Source organism: Sus scrofa, chromosome 13 (genome assembly GCF_000003025.6).
Source record: "Sus scrofa isolate TJ Tabasco breed Duroc chromosome 13, Sscrofa11.1, whole genome shotgun sequence".
NCBI lineage: Eukaryota > Metazoa > Chordata > Mammalia > Artiodactyla > Suidae > Sus > Sus scrofa.
In genome coordinates, this window is record NC_010455.5 from 1,652,877 (window position 1) to 1,668,619 (window position 15,743).

Below are 15,743 nucleotides of genomic sequence, written 5' to 3' on the forward strand. Positions count from 1 at the left end.
TTCCCCTAATGCCGGTCCAGTTAAGTGGTGTGTCTAATAGGACCATGTACCCAGAAAAATAAGAATATTAATAATACAATAGAACAACTATGTGTCAGCAAGAGCCATGTATTTCACTTGATGATTAAACCTCTTGAAAAGTAGGTATTATCATCCCTATTATATAGGTGAGAAAACTGAGACTCAGGGAAAAACTTGTTCTAGACCATTGTAATAACTTTCTGTTGCTGTGTAACAAATTACTACAAACTTAGTGCCTTCAAACAATGCATATTAAGTATCTCAAAGTTCTCATAAGAGGCTTCTGGGCACAGCTTGGATAGGTCTTCTATTCAGGGTCTCTCAAAGCTGCAGTCAAGGAGTCAGATGGGTGACATTCTTGTCTGGATGCTTGACTGGAAAAATCCACTTCCAAGGTCAACCTCTTGGTTGGCAAAATTCATTTCCTTGCAGGTGTGTGACTGAGGGCCCCAGCTTCTTCCTGGCTGATGCTGAAGGCTACCTTCACTCAAGGGCACCCACACCCACAGTTGCCTGCCACATGGCCTGCTTTTCTTTTCTTTTCTTTTTTTTTTTTGGTTTTTAGGGCCATACCAGTGGAATATGGAAGTTACCAAGCTAGGGGTTGAAGCTACAGCTGCTGTCTACACCACAGCCACAGCAACATGGGAATCGAGCCATGTCTACGACCTATACCACAGCTCACAGCAACGCCAGATTCTTATCCCACTGAACAATTTCAGGGATCAAACCTGCATCCTCAAAGATACCAGGTGGATTCGTTATCCGCTGCACCACAATGGGAACTCCCACATGGCCTTTTTCATAGGTGATTCATATGGTTGTTTTTTTCAAGGCCGGAAAGAGAATCTAACCCTCCAGTCTACTAAGATAGAGTCTTATATAAGGTAACATCATCATGGGAGTGACATCACATCATCTTAGCTACATAATGTAACATAACTGCAGTAATGACATCTCATCAGTTTACCGTGTTTAATTGGTTAGAAGTCATAGATTCTGCTTGTCCTCACAGGGAGAGGATTATATAGAGTGTGAACTTAAGGCATGCCTGCCACAGTCTCAGAGCTGCTAGGTGGCAGATCAGGAGACTAGAGCCCTGCCACACTGCCTCCCGGCAGCCCCAGGCCCCTTCCTTTCCCAGCTGCCCCCGTTGCCAGTGGAATTGTTCTGTCTCATGAATCTCAAGTTGTGAGAATTGGAGACATCTTTGACCTTACTTTCAAGGTCATGCTCACAGTTTTTTATGATCAAGTCCTTTCAGTTTTTCAATACAAACTCTCTTGAAGAGGATTCAGAACAGGCCTGCTTATTTTGGTATGTCATTTACACCATATTCCATATTGTTGGGAGATTCCAGATGGTTGATGACAGTAAAACAACCAGCAGAACCCTTGGAGTAGACCTGGGCAGATCTACCACACAAACTTAATAATATGTTACATGGGGCCAGATTCTATTTCTCCTGAGGACAGTTTCTATATACATGCAACCAAAGTCTTAACAAATCTCCAATGAAGAAGAAAAAGATAAAATGCTATTTTTTAATTTAAATCAATTCGGAAATACTTACATCTGGATGGAATTTTTTTTTTTTTTTCTTTTTACAGCCATGCTTACCCCATATGGAAGTTCCCAGGGTAGGGTTCGAATTGGAGCCACAGCTCCAGGCCTATGCCACAACCACGGCAACCCCTGATATGGGCCACATCTGTGGTCTATGCTGCAGCTTGTGGCAGTGCTCGATCCATAACCCACTGAGCAAGGCTAGGGATCGAGCCCACATCCTCATGGACACTATGTTGGGTTCTTAATCTGTTGAGCCACAACAGGATCCCCTGGGTAGAATTTAAATTCCTTTCTCAATTCAGTGCAAAGGAGATAAATAAGAGCTATAGCCTCCATGAAGAAAAAATGTCAAATTTTCTGCCACAGTGTCACATCATCCTTTTGTTTCTGAGGAGACAGACCTTGTCACTGATCCCACATGACAGAGGCTGCTGTGTATCTGCAGATGTGTCTGATTTCTTGGTACTCTTTTATTTTAATTTTCCAAATAATGATAAAGTAAAGATCTGATGTGGTGAGCAGACTCCACAGAGAGTTTTGTCTACTGTTTATGAGTTTGTGATGAAAAACAACTCTGCAGAAACATAAAATGTGTTCTCCTCCTGAGTCTGAGATAGATTCTAAGTTCATTCAGACTCATAAAAAATGACTTAAGAAGGCAATAACAACACAAGTCAGCCTTGATGGAAAATAGGAGTTGCTTTAGTAGACATGCTGAAAGTTTTGTTTTTGCTTTTGTTTTTATCACAGTAAGTTAAGCTTCCCAAATACAATTTTTAAATATACTAGCATATTGTTGGGTGCTTCCCTCAATCACAGCAGAATAATGTCACGATAAAAAAAGAGCATGGGGAAAGCAAGAAATTCAGTCGAACTGAATTTATTAAGTGCTATAGAAGCAGATATCAGCTGTGCATGCAAAGCTCTAGTCTTAAAAATATATCATGTGTGTAAGACAAGATACTTACATTTTGCCACCCACACTTAAAAAAATACATTCCACTGACCAAAATGTATGGCTTTTTGAATTGCTTTTGTACTGGGGAAAATATTTAAGCAAGTTAAACCAAGGAAATAAATGACAAAAGAACATAGAGTATTTTACAGAACTAGAAACTGGATTGAGTTCTGTGAAGGAGGAGGATTAGCTGCTAGTCAGTGGGAAGTTGCTATTACAGTGACCTTGAAACTGAGCAGGACCCAGCGGGGCTCCTGGGCCCAGAGGCGCTTCTGTGTCCCTACTTCTCATAGGAAATAGGCTTCAGTCTCCATGACCTGGCAAAGCAATAAAGCTGTTCTTTTCTCCTTCACCCAAGTATCTGTCTCCAAGATTCAAATCTGTATCTGTGCACAGAGGCTGACTTTCAGCAAAGACGTAGGGCTGAAGTTTAAAAATGTACGCAGTAGCTTAAAAAATTATTATATTTGTAGGTTTATTTTGGAAAGTGGTTCCTGATTCCTATAGGGTTCTTCATTTTCTGAGCTCACTAGAGTCAGGACAGGGCTTGATTGCTCTGAGAGAAAGAGAGAGAGAGAATACAGATGTGGAGAAAATTAAGCCTTTAACTGAGCAATAGGTTCATATGCCTACAGCACAGGAAGCCAAACCTTTTTTTTTTTTCTTTTCTTTTTTTAGGGCCTCACCTGCAGCATATTCCCAGGCTAGGGGTCGAATCAGAGCTGTAGCTGCTGGCCTATGCCAGAGCCACAGCAACGCAGATCCAAGCCTTTTCTGCCACTTACACCACAACTACGGCAATGCCAGATCCTTAACCCACTGAGCGGGACCAGGAATCACCACATCCTCGTGCATGCTAGTCAGATTCATTTCTGCTGAGTCACAACAGGAACTCCAGAAAGCCAAACTCTTGACAAGGAGATATTTGCAGCAAAGTAAGGGTTTATTGCAGGGCACCAAGGAAGGCAATGGGAGATCAGTCTCAGATCCTCTCCCACTTGATCTCTGAGTTGCCTTTTTTTTTTTTTTTTTTTTTTTTTTAAAGGGGAAAATAAAGAAGCTGGGATTAATCTGCATCTTGTGACTTCCAAATCTTAGGGTTTCTTTCTCTTTTTTTCTTTTTTTGCCATGCTTGTGGCCTGCCAAAGTTCCCAGGCCAGAAATTGAACCTGCAACTCAGTAATGACCCAAGCCACAACAGTGACAAGGCTGGATCCTTAACCTGCTGAGCCACCAGGGAACTCCTGATTCTTAATTTTGAGTTAGGATATTTTGGTTTAGGCTTCCCTGGCCAGTTGGTCCATGGCTCTGGGGTCTCTTAGCTCATCTTGCCCTGGAGGAACAACCTGAGTTTGTACTTAATGATGACAACAGCACATTTAGTCATCCAATTCTGATTGATTAGTGTTCATTCAGCATAGGATTGAGGTCAGAGGGATAAGAAAAGGAATAAAATTTTGTATAGAGAGATTAATTCATAAGCTTGAGACTGCACACCTCAGATTGGGACTTGAACCCATTTGCACCTCAGGAGAGACTTGAATCCAGCTCAAACTCAGATTGGGACTTGAACCCATTGTCATTTAATTAAAACTGCCCGCCTGGTCTCAGAACTTAATGAAGCTCAGGTTTTTTATATCTCAGCACAGAAGGAATTCAGCAAGAGGCAAAATAATAAGTAAGAAGTAGATTTATTGAGAGACACACACCATAGACAGAATGTGGGCCTCTCAGAAGGCAAGAGCAGCTTGGAAGATATGCATTTCATACGCAGAATGCAGTCCATCCCAAAAGGGAGAGAATGGCCCTGGGAGAAACACATTCCACAGAGTGTGCACCATCTCAGAGGGTGAGAAACCCTGACATATGGGGTGGTGAATTTTTATGGGCTGGGTAATTTCATAGGCCAACCAGTGGGAAAATTATTCCAACTGTGTGGGGGGGAGTGTGGAGATTTCTAGGAATTGGGCCACTCCCTACTTTTTTGCCTTCTGTGGTTGGCCTGGGAACTGTCATGGTACCTGTGGACAAGTCTTTTAGCTGATGCATTGCAATGAGTATATGATGAGGCTCAAAATCCACTGGAAGTCGAATCTTCCACCGTCTTGGACCTAATTGGTCCTAACAAGTTTTTGTTGTATCCTCAGGGCTCTGTCATTCTTTTAAATGTTTTGTCCTGCCCCTTCCCTCCTGTCTCAAACTTGGCAAGGGAACTCAGTTTCAGACCCACTATGGCTGGGCACCAGCTGAGGTGGAGGTGAAACTATTCTCTGTCTTTACCCTATTCTTCCCCCAGGCCCACTCCAGGGAGAAGTTGTGGAAGAAAGAAGGAAAGGAAGAAAAATTGGTAAGAACTTAAACTCTTACCTAGTAGATACTTTCAAAATTGAAGCAATGAAATAATTCAAACCTCTCATGTAAGTGTGGAGGAAGGAGGTCCCAGAGTTTATGCAGCATCTCAACCTGAGTTGGTACCCTGGAACTCTCTTGGCTTTCTCCTCCAGTTGCAAGATGGCAGCCACTGCTCTGGGCATCAGGCATCTTATCCTCATAGGGTGGAAGTGGGTGAAAGGGGTACACAGAAACAGTAACAAAGGGGAATCTCGCATGATCATGAGGAGCTGAAATACTGAGAAGAGCTGGAAATGGAATATTCTTTTTCAAATGGAAGGAGTGTGGGTGAGAGTTAAGCAGGATGAGGGGAAGGGAGGAGAGAAAGTGGGAGTAAGGTACACATTTTGGTGAAACACTCTGATCTCTCTCTGATAGACCATTGTCTAGAGGAAGCAAAAAAGAAACCAATCACATGCAATTTCCTTCCAATTCAAAAATTTGGATTTATGGACATGGACCAGCCTGGGGGCCAGAATGAGCTGAAAAGATTGCAGTTAAATCATGTCATCAGAGCAAGGAGGAAGAGCGACACAATGGCTCAGTTCAAACCGCTTTAGAAAGTAAAAAGATTTCCCTCCTATTATCTAGGCTTTTAGTAGAAGGAAAAATTCCAGTTCACAAAAGCTCACAGTTTAATTCCAGTCTGTGGTACTGGTCAGTTTCTCTTTCCATGACATTTTTTTTCTTCTTCCTTTTTAGAACAATGCCATACTTTTCGGCTTTGCTTTTTTCATTCTTATTTTAGGACCCCACCCCACCCCCTGCCTTTTTTTTTTTTTTCTGTCTAGTTCAGTGGTGATGCTGGCTCACTTTTCATGCAAACAAATTGTTTCCATATGAGAATAAAATTGTTAGACAAAGCCCCAGGAACATTGTTTATTATCAGGAAGAGAAGTCTAATATGCAGTGGTGGCTTGTATGTTGTTAAATTTCCACATGTTTATATATAAGGACTTATAGAAGTTCCCTGGTGGAGCAGTGGGTTGAGGATCCCAGTGTTATTACTGCTGTGGCTTGGGTTGCTGTTGTGGTGCAGGTTCAGTTCCTGGCCTGGGAACATCTGCATGCCACAGGTGCAGCCGAAAAAAAAAAAAAAAAAAAAAAAAAAGAAAGAAAGAAGTGATAAGCACAGGTGACAACAATAGATGAGCTTTCAGAGGGGTAGTATAGGGTGATGAATAAGAGCACAAACTCCAGACCATCTAGGTTTATCTCTCAGCTTTAGCATTATTTCTTGTGCTATATTAGAAGCTATGAAATTACCATGCCTCAGTTCCTTCATCAGGAAACTGGAAATGATATTATTAGATAACTCATAGTGTTATGGTGAATGTTAAATGAGCTAATGTCTCCAGAATCCAACTACTTCCTGCCTCCATTACTACCTACCAATAGTATCTGAGACACCATCATCTTATTGGGAAGAAATTCTCCTGTATCCTTCTAGGTTCTTCTGGCTGATCCAAGAATTAAATTGATATGACACAAATTAACGGGAGAAAATTAAGCAAAGGTTTAATAACATACATACAAGGGAAAGACCCAGGAAAACTCTGTAGCTTGACAAAATGGCCAAAGCCCTCACTTTCTCTTTTTTTTTTTTTTTTTTTTTTTAAATTTTCCCTCACTTTCAATACTATCCTCAGCTAAAGACAAAAGAGGATGTTGAGCATGGGGAGAGTCAGTTAGGAGAGATTACCAGAAAAAACACAGTAAATAAGGGTAAAGCGGTTATGTAGGTTTAAGTCAGTGCCGTCTCCATTGATAAGTGTTGCTAGAGATTTGGTCATCTTCCTCGTCCTGGTAAATAAGGGAGACATCCTTACAACTGGAGATTTCCTTTACAAATGTGAACGTTTCTTACAAAAGCGCAACTCATACTTTGTTTTCAGAGTTTTCCCCATGTTTCTTAGAAAATAACCAGCTGAAAATAATGATTATGCCTCAGAGACTTATTTTGAGTTGGCAAATTCTGCTCCCTTACAATCTCTTTGTGGATTTACAGCCTCCAAAGTTGACTCTCTGTCTTGACTTTTGGCCTGCCATGCCATGGTCTATTTCCATACACAGCATGCAATCTAAAACTGGATTCACCTCTTTGTGGGTGTTGAGCCAAAATACACTACCAAGTCAAAGAGCAGGAGAAGCTTCCTTTATTACTTGCAGCAAGTAAGGGGAACACCAGGGATTTGCAGTGTCTCCCAGAACAGCAAATTTGGGGAAGTTTTAGGCTAAGAGTACATGCATATTCATGAAGGGGCTTGGGCAGCTGACAGAGTCCAAGCTTTAGTTGGTGGAAGTCAGGGTCAGAAAAAAGAGAAAAAAAGAAAAAAGAGAAAGAGAACCAGGCATGGCTTTCTTGACATAAGGGAAGACATTTTTCTTTTTTTGGTCCTCACCCATGGCATATGGAAGTTCCCAGGCTAGGAATCGAATCAGAGCAGCTATAGCCACTGGCCTATGCCACAACGACAACGACAACGACAGATCTGAGCTGAATCTGCCATCACAGCTTGTGGCAACACCAGATCCTTAACCCACTGAGTGAGGCCAGGGATCAAAACTGCATCCTTATGGATACTAGTCTTTAACCTGATGGGCCGCAACAGGAACTTCAAGGGAAGCCATTTTTGACATCTAAGCCTGACCACATGCTTACTCTTGAATAGGTCTCAGTAATGGCAATCTGAAGGGAACAAGGGAACAAAGAAACAAAGAAACAACTGTTACTAGGCAAGAGAGGTAACAGTAGCAAAGATGAAAAATATAAATATAAAAGCTGCCAGTTCTATATCAATGATAAAGATTAGCCTTAAGCACTTTCTTGAGCTGTTTTGCAGAATTTAAACCGTTCACTAGTGCCCAAACATTAGATCAACTGGAACCCGAGGGATGATGATTTTACCTTTTCTGATCCTTTATTTATTTATTTATTTATTTATTTTTATTTTTTATTTTTTGGTCTTTTGTCTTTTTAGGGTGGCACCTTTGGCATATGGAGGTTCCCAGCCTAGGGGATGAATCAGAGCTCTAGCTGCCAGGCCTACACCACAGCCACAGCAATGCCAGATCCGAGCCGTGTCTGCAACCTACACCACAGCTCATGGCAATGCCGGATCCTTAACCCACTGAGTGAGGCCAGGGATCGAACCCACATACTCATGGATGCTAGGTGGGTTCATTAACTACTAAGTCATGATGGGAACTCCTACGTATATAAGCGAAGAATATCACCTGCCATATCAACAAACAAATGGTGTTGCGGCCACCATGACATCGGCCACTGTAGCCCACCCTGTATATGCACCCTGAGGGAATTCAGGAAGGAAAAGTATGCTAGATGGTTAAGGTGCATATTCAAAGGAATTATTTCAATGAGTCCAGATTCTTGTGTCTTCCCATACATAGAAAAGTGCTAAATTCATTAACTTGAGATGTCTGTTTTTTTTTTTTTTAATTAATGGTAACATTTTTGTTCCAACTACCTGGTTTTTATCTTTTGTTTTTTTCCCCCAAACTCCCATATATCCTGGCTCCTCCCTTACCTCTTTGGAACAATCCCTCAGAGCTGTTTGAGAGGTTGTCTCCTGGTCAAAAGTTCTCAGTATATGTGTTGATTTAAACATAATCCTCCACTTTTAGGTTATGCATTATTTTTTTCAGTCAACAGTTTGGCAACTATGAACGGACCTAGAACAGACTTCTCTCCTTTGCCTGAACTCTGTGAGGATCCAAAACCTGGTACTAATAAAGGCCTCTTGTACCCTTCCCCTCCTCAGAGAGTTTAGACTTATTTGAGTGGGTTTCTCCTGGTTCACAGATCTCCCGTTATTGGTTGATGATTCTGAAAAATTCTCTCTGGCGGATCAGGTTATCTTTGAAACTTAGTTTCAAGAAGAGCCACTTGGGTTTTCCTCAGTTGGAAGACAATGGGAAGATTTTTGCTCAGTTTAGACACTGAGCGGGTTATTCCCAGTTAATTGGCAATTAAAGGAAACCTCACCCTAAAAATGACTAAGATGGGGCTCTTTTATTGTATATGCAGTTAAGTTAGAGAAAGCCAGCTTGATAAAACATCTTTTCAGAATTCTGACCTTAAAGAAATAAAAGCCTTTCTAGAAGGAATTTGTATTTCTGTTCCTGTGCCTTTGAGATGTAAATGTTCTACCTGATTTAGGCTGTGTGTGTGTGTGTGTTGAGAACAAGGACTTTGCTATCTGGAAGGTGCATATGTGTATATATATCCAATTGAATAGACTGGGCATTCTTTTTTCTGACTGTGCCAACTCTCAGGGGCTTTTTGTCATCTTAACCTTTGTTGTGACAGCCTGTACAATGAAGGCCTTTACGTTCTTAGACCATTTTTGGGAGTAAACTATCTGGATCTTGCTTAGATGGCATCCTTCATACACTTTTATGGGGGTGTCTCTTGTTTCTTATTGGTTTGTGTCACAATTGTTTCATTAATGTCCAGATAATAGATCCTTTATGTTGGATAAACTTCTAAATTGGCAAATTTTTAGAGAGTGCTCAGCATAAATAGCTGTTTTACCGATATCTATGAAAAAATCATAAATTTATATACACATATATCAGTTAGCCTAAGAACTCCTTTAGTTTAAACAAATAAACAGACCAAAAAAAAAAAAAAAAAAAGGCAGTTTAGAAAGCCTTATTTGTGATCTCCAATTTCCCTCAAAGGGTCTTAAACAGATGTTAACAAAAATATTAGAATAACTAATGTTAATTAGAATCATTAATAGGGAAATAAGAATAAACTAAAGGGAAAGTCTAGAGACATTTTCTCGATAAGATATTAAATTTAAAGGGACTAGTCCCAAAAGGGTAAAAAAATCTTCCCATGTGGCAAGCGGGGGTTAAGGATCCAGCATTGTCACTGCAGTGGCTTGGTCACTATTGTGGTGTGGTTTGATTCCTGGCCCAGGAAATTTCACATGCCATGAGAGCAGTCCCCCCCACAAAAAATCTCTAGATGGCTATTACAAAACAGAATAAATGAAAATGATGTTAATGGGGTTAAAACAAAAGTTTTTGACACAACACCACTTAAGGTTGGATGGTCCAAGGGGACTCCCTTCTGATCCCTAACATTAAAGGGCCCCAGGAATTCCCCAGTGGCCTAGCAGTTAAGGGCTTGGCATTGTCACCGATGTGGCTTGAGTTACTGCTGTGGCTCACATTTGACCCTTGTCCCAGGAAGTTCTGCATGCCACAAGCATGGTAAAATATAAAAAATTAAAAAATAAAAAATGCCCTAAAGAAGTCTACTCTAGTTACCCCAATTTTATATGTATACATACCCCAATTAAATATGGAAGAAAATTACATTGGCATACCTGAACAATATTACCACAGGGAGTTCCTTTTGTGGCTCAGTGGTTAATGAACACAACTAGTATCTATGAGGACATGGCTTCTATCCCTGGCCTTGCTTCGTGGGATAAGAATTGGACTCTGGCATTGCTGTGGTTGTGGTGTAGGCCAGCAGCTGCAACTCTGATTCAACTTCTAGCCTGGGAACCTCCATGTACCAGGTAGAGTCCAGAAAAGCACACACACAAAAATTACTTAGGGCAGCATTTAAGCCAATTATTCAAGTTAAATGATTGATCTAAGTGTCTCAGTCCCTTTGCTCAACCCCTCAGTGGGAACCCCAGAGCCTTTTATACAAAATAAATAAAATGGTTGGGTGATAAAATGTAAGGAAAGCTTCTAGGACTCCTTGTAAGATCAAGAGTCATTGATTGGGTCCTAATACAAACTAAAGTTAAAGGTATAAAATTTGATAGAATCGAGGTGAAGCCTTATAAAAATTGGTATATTTAAACGGGCTTAGATGGTTACATCTCTTCTTAATTATGTTGTAGGATAGACATGTTTCACTGGGCAATGTCTCCTCTGCTTGGTATTGTAAGACAGGGCATATGAATCTGCTCTTCAGGAAATATTAATTAAACATACTAAGGGAAATCAATAAGGTTACCTGAACCTCTACAATATAAAGAAAATCTGAGAGCTAATAATCGGGGGCTAATAAAAATAATAATAGAGATTTTTGCTCTGGGTCTAACCTGTACACTTAGAAAAAGGATCTTTGCTGAATGCCTTTGAAGATATGATTAAATTAAACCCTGAAATTATAGAGCATAGAATTTTTTTTTTTTTTGTCTTTTGTCTTTTGTCTTTTTAGGGCCACACCCACAGCATATGGAGGTTTCTAGGCAATGGGTTGAATCAGGGCCCTAGTTGCCCATCTACGCCACAACCACAGCAATGCTAGATCCTTAACCCACTGAGCAAAGTCAGGGATTGAACCCGCATCTTCATGGATACTAGTCAGGTTTGTTAACCACTGAGCCATTATGGGAATTCCCTAGAACACAGAACTCCTAATTTTCAGTTTAGTTGGAAATCTTCTCACCAATATAAAAAGCAAATTAAAGAAAGTATAGGTGATAGTTTTATATCATTCAGGCAGCAGACCAGTCCTTTGGAGAATTAAAGGCAACTATCTTTGTTTTGCAAGTCTTGATAAATCAGAAATATAAATTCACCCCACTTCAACCTAAGTCAGAGCTTAATTAGCTCAATTAGATAAAACATGAAACAAAAGGGGAGGGAATTCCTGTCCTGGCTCTTTGGAAGTGGATCTGACTAGTATTCATGAGGATGCAGGTTCAAACCCTGGCCTTGCTCAGTGGGTTAAGGATCCAGCATTGCCACAAACTGTGGTGTAGGTCGCAGACGTGGCTCAGATATGGTGTTGCTGTGGCTGTGGTATAGGCCAGCAGCTATGCCACAGCCTGCTAGCTTGGGAACCTTCATATCTTGCACTGGTATGGCTCTAAAATGGTAAAAAAGAAAGAAAGAAACCAAAGGGTAGGAAAAAATGTGGGAGGGGGTGCAGGGAGGAGACTTTTATTTTATTTTATTTTTTTATTTTTTTATTATTTTTTTTATTTTCCCACTGTACAGCAAGGGGGTCAGGTTATCCTTACATGTATAGATTACAATTACATTTTTTCCCCCACCCTTTGTTCTGTTGAAGGGAGGAGACTTTTAAAACTCAAATTGATGGGAAAATCTCCCTCACCCAAAATATACTTCATAGCCTCCTTAAGATTTTACCAAGGACAAATACAAATCTGTTTTGTTTTGTTTTGTGTTTTCAGGGCCGCTCCCGTGGCATATGGAGGTTCCCAGGCTAGGGGTCGAATTGGAGCTGTTGCTGGTGTCCTACACCACAGCCACAGCAACGCCAGATCCGAGCTGCGTCTGCAACCTACACCACAGCCTATGGCAATGCCGGATCTTCAACCCACTGAGGAGGTCAGGGATTGAACCCTCAACCTCAAGGTTCCTGGTTGGATTCATTTCCACTGCACCACAACGGGAACTCCAGACAAATACAAATCTTAAAAAGTCTTTTCCAAATACAGCAAAGCCTTAGTCATCTGAGCAAACAAATTTAAATTATTCTGTTATTTGTAAACTATTAATTTTATATTATTATCCTGATTCATAACTAAGTGAAGTTATGAAGTCTCTAATTTTGTCTGTGTATCTGTGTATACATTATACATGAGATATCTTTATTTCTAGAACATATTATTAAAATTAAATTTATAAAAGAGGTATATTTACCTGACTTAAAAGTAAGCACTTACAAACTAATTAATTATTTCTAAGTATGAAAGAAACTGGTCAGAATGAATTTCAGGTTCACATAATTCAATGTTAAATTAATATCTGTTTTTTTTTTAGCTTAACCTTGTTGGTTTGATCAATACAGACATGCCTTACTTTTATCATACCTAAGTTTACTGAAGGTCAGTAAGTTCATGTTATTGCTGTTATAGAGTTTGTCAGCAAGAAAAAAATTTTACTTGATATGATAATATTTTTCTTAAGTTATACAATGACCGTGAGATAAGAGTTTTCAGATGAATTCTTTGGGAATAATTATATCTTGGGTACATCTATCTAAAATAGTTTCTCTAGGGAGTTCCCTGGTGGTACAGTGGGTTAAGAATCCAGCGTTATCACTGCTCTGGCTCAGGTCATTGCTGTGGTGTGGGTCTGATCCCTGGCCTGGGATCTTCTACCTGCCATGGGTGTGCCTGGTAAGAAAGAAAAATTTAAAAAAATAAATAAATAAATAAGAGAGTTTCTTCAGATTTTTGCTAACTTGAATTTGTTAGGTTAAATGATAGGAATTTATTGAAATATTCAAGTCATTTCAAATAAGATAAATTACTGGAACATTAATGGCTAACCAGGTCTAAATTTATCTACTTTTATCTCTTTACCAGAGGGAAACTGAAGATGTTTGGGTTTATTAGGCACATGTCATGTACGACATTGAGGAAAGAAATGCTATGAGAAGGTATGTATTTCTAGAGGTTAAAGGGTATTCCAATCAGGAAATGCTGGTAAGAAACAATTCACAATTATTTGCACTGGGTTTCACTAGTTTTTTGTTTTGTTTTGTTTTGTTTTTTTTGTCTTTTTGCTATTTCTTTGGGCCGCTCCCGCGGCATATGGAGGCTCCCAGGCTAGGGGTCCAATCGGAGCTGTAGCCACCGGCCTACGCCAGAGCCACAGCAACGCGGGATCCGAGCTGCGTCTGCAACCTACACCGCAGCTCAAGGCAACGCCGGATCGTTAACCCACTGAGCAAGGGCAGGGACCGAACCGGCAACCTCATGGTTCCTAGTGGGATTCGTTAACCACTGCGCCACGACGGGAACTCCGGTTTCACTAGTTTTTTAAGGGTTAAAATTGTAATATGTAATTAAAGCTACCAAAGACAATAAGGTAAATATTTCAGTATCAAGGAAACTAGAATGTGTGTTTTCAGCAAAAGAATGTATGAGGAATGGAAATACATTTTGTTAAAGGGAAAAAATGATCTTGTCCCAGATCTGATTGTTTCTGGATGGAAAAATAAGGACCAAACTAATGTAAATACAGAAAGTCATGCAAGGTTTGTAAAATGGGAACTCTGAAAAGGAGTTTTGTACATGGTCAGGCTAGGATTAGATTTAATTAGGTAAATCTATTTTGTAATTAAAAGTGGGCTGGTATAAGACTGGATTTGACTCCTCTCTCTGTTAATAGAACAGTTTTCTTGTCTTTTTTAGGGCCACACATGTGGCATTATGGAAGTTCCAAGTCTAGGGGTCTAATCCAAGCTGCAGCTGCTGACCTATGCCACAGCTACAGCAACGCCAGATCCTTAACCCACTGAGCAAGGCCAGGGATTGAACCCACATCCTCATGAATACTAGTTGGGTTCTTAGCCCTCTGAACCACAACAGGAATGCCAAGAGAACAGTTTTCTTGGAATACAGCCGTTAATAACAGATTGTGTGAGTTTCTTTGCTTTTAAATGATGCGTTTTTATTTTTTGAAAACTTTTGTCACTTTTGTTAAATGAATAAGTAAGGTTTCACAGTGACCTATGATGCTATTTGATCAAGTGTTTTGAAGTCTTTTTGATATTTTTCATAAACTTTCCCCATATCAAACTCTAACTAAATTCTTTTGATCTCTAGCTAATTCTGGGATGCTTCAAAGGAATCCTGAGACATCTCAGAGAGGAATATGAAACTAATTAGGCTTATTTGGCATGTTGTAGTACTTGAGAAGTGATTACAGTGATTGGAGATAAAAGTACTTAGGTTATATTGTGTCAGTAAAGGTCATTAATATAAATATTCCAAAATTTATATGGAATTCCTAAAAATCTCATCAGTAACAATTCCAATTATAGTCTTAAAATGTTGTATGTCACAGAAATATCCACGTTTTCTGTCAATTGCGTTGTAATCAGATCTTTAATCATGCCATTTTAAGTCCTGTTGGTTTATAGACAATCACTTTTACTGTGGTGCTTTTACAAAGTGAGGATCTTCATGAAGATACCATTAAAAGGATTTTTTTGACAATTATAAGTTTCTGATAACTTTTAGATCATACCACTGAATTGGATAAGAAATTACAAAACTCTAATGGGAAACCTGATGACTTCATCTAGATAAATAGGAATTAATTATATGAGACTGAATGAACTAAGAAATATAATTTAGGAGTTTCCACTGTGGTTTAGCAGTAATGAACCTGACTAGCATATGAGGATGTGGGTTCCATCCCTGGCTTCACTCAGTGGGTTAAGAATCCGGCATTGCCGTGAGCTGTGGTTTAGGTTATAAACGTGGCTTGGATCTGGTGTTGCTGGGGCTGTGGCATTGGCCAGCAGTTGCAGTTCCAATTTGACTCCTAGGCTGGGAACTTCCGTATGCTGAAGGTGCAGCCTTAAAAAAAAAAAGAAAGAAATATAATTTATAATTGTATGACTTTTTTTCTAAAATATAGTGGCTTTTAATCTTAGTTTTCCAAAAAAACTTTTCCTCTTACACTATGACCTACAAGTTAATAAAGTATACCTTTGTAAACAAAGATTAAATGTTTATCTTTTTCTCACTACCTGATCCTTCCAGAATTTGGCTGCTCCAGCTGGCTCCCCTGTGGACCTGATAGTTTATTGTGACCATGTTACAACCAGTTATGCTAGTGATTGTTTTAATCTGTTCTCTTTGCTTTCAAATTCTTTATGCTTTGTGTCTCTCTCTGCTGTACTATAACCTTATTAATGTTACTAGCTGTATGACTTATCCTGTCTTTTATTTTTTGGCAAGATTTTTATTTTTTCTATTATAGTTGATTTACAATATTCTGTCAATTTCTTCTATATGGGAAAGTGACCCAGTCGCTCACA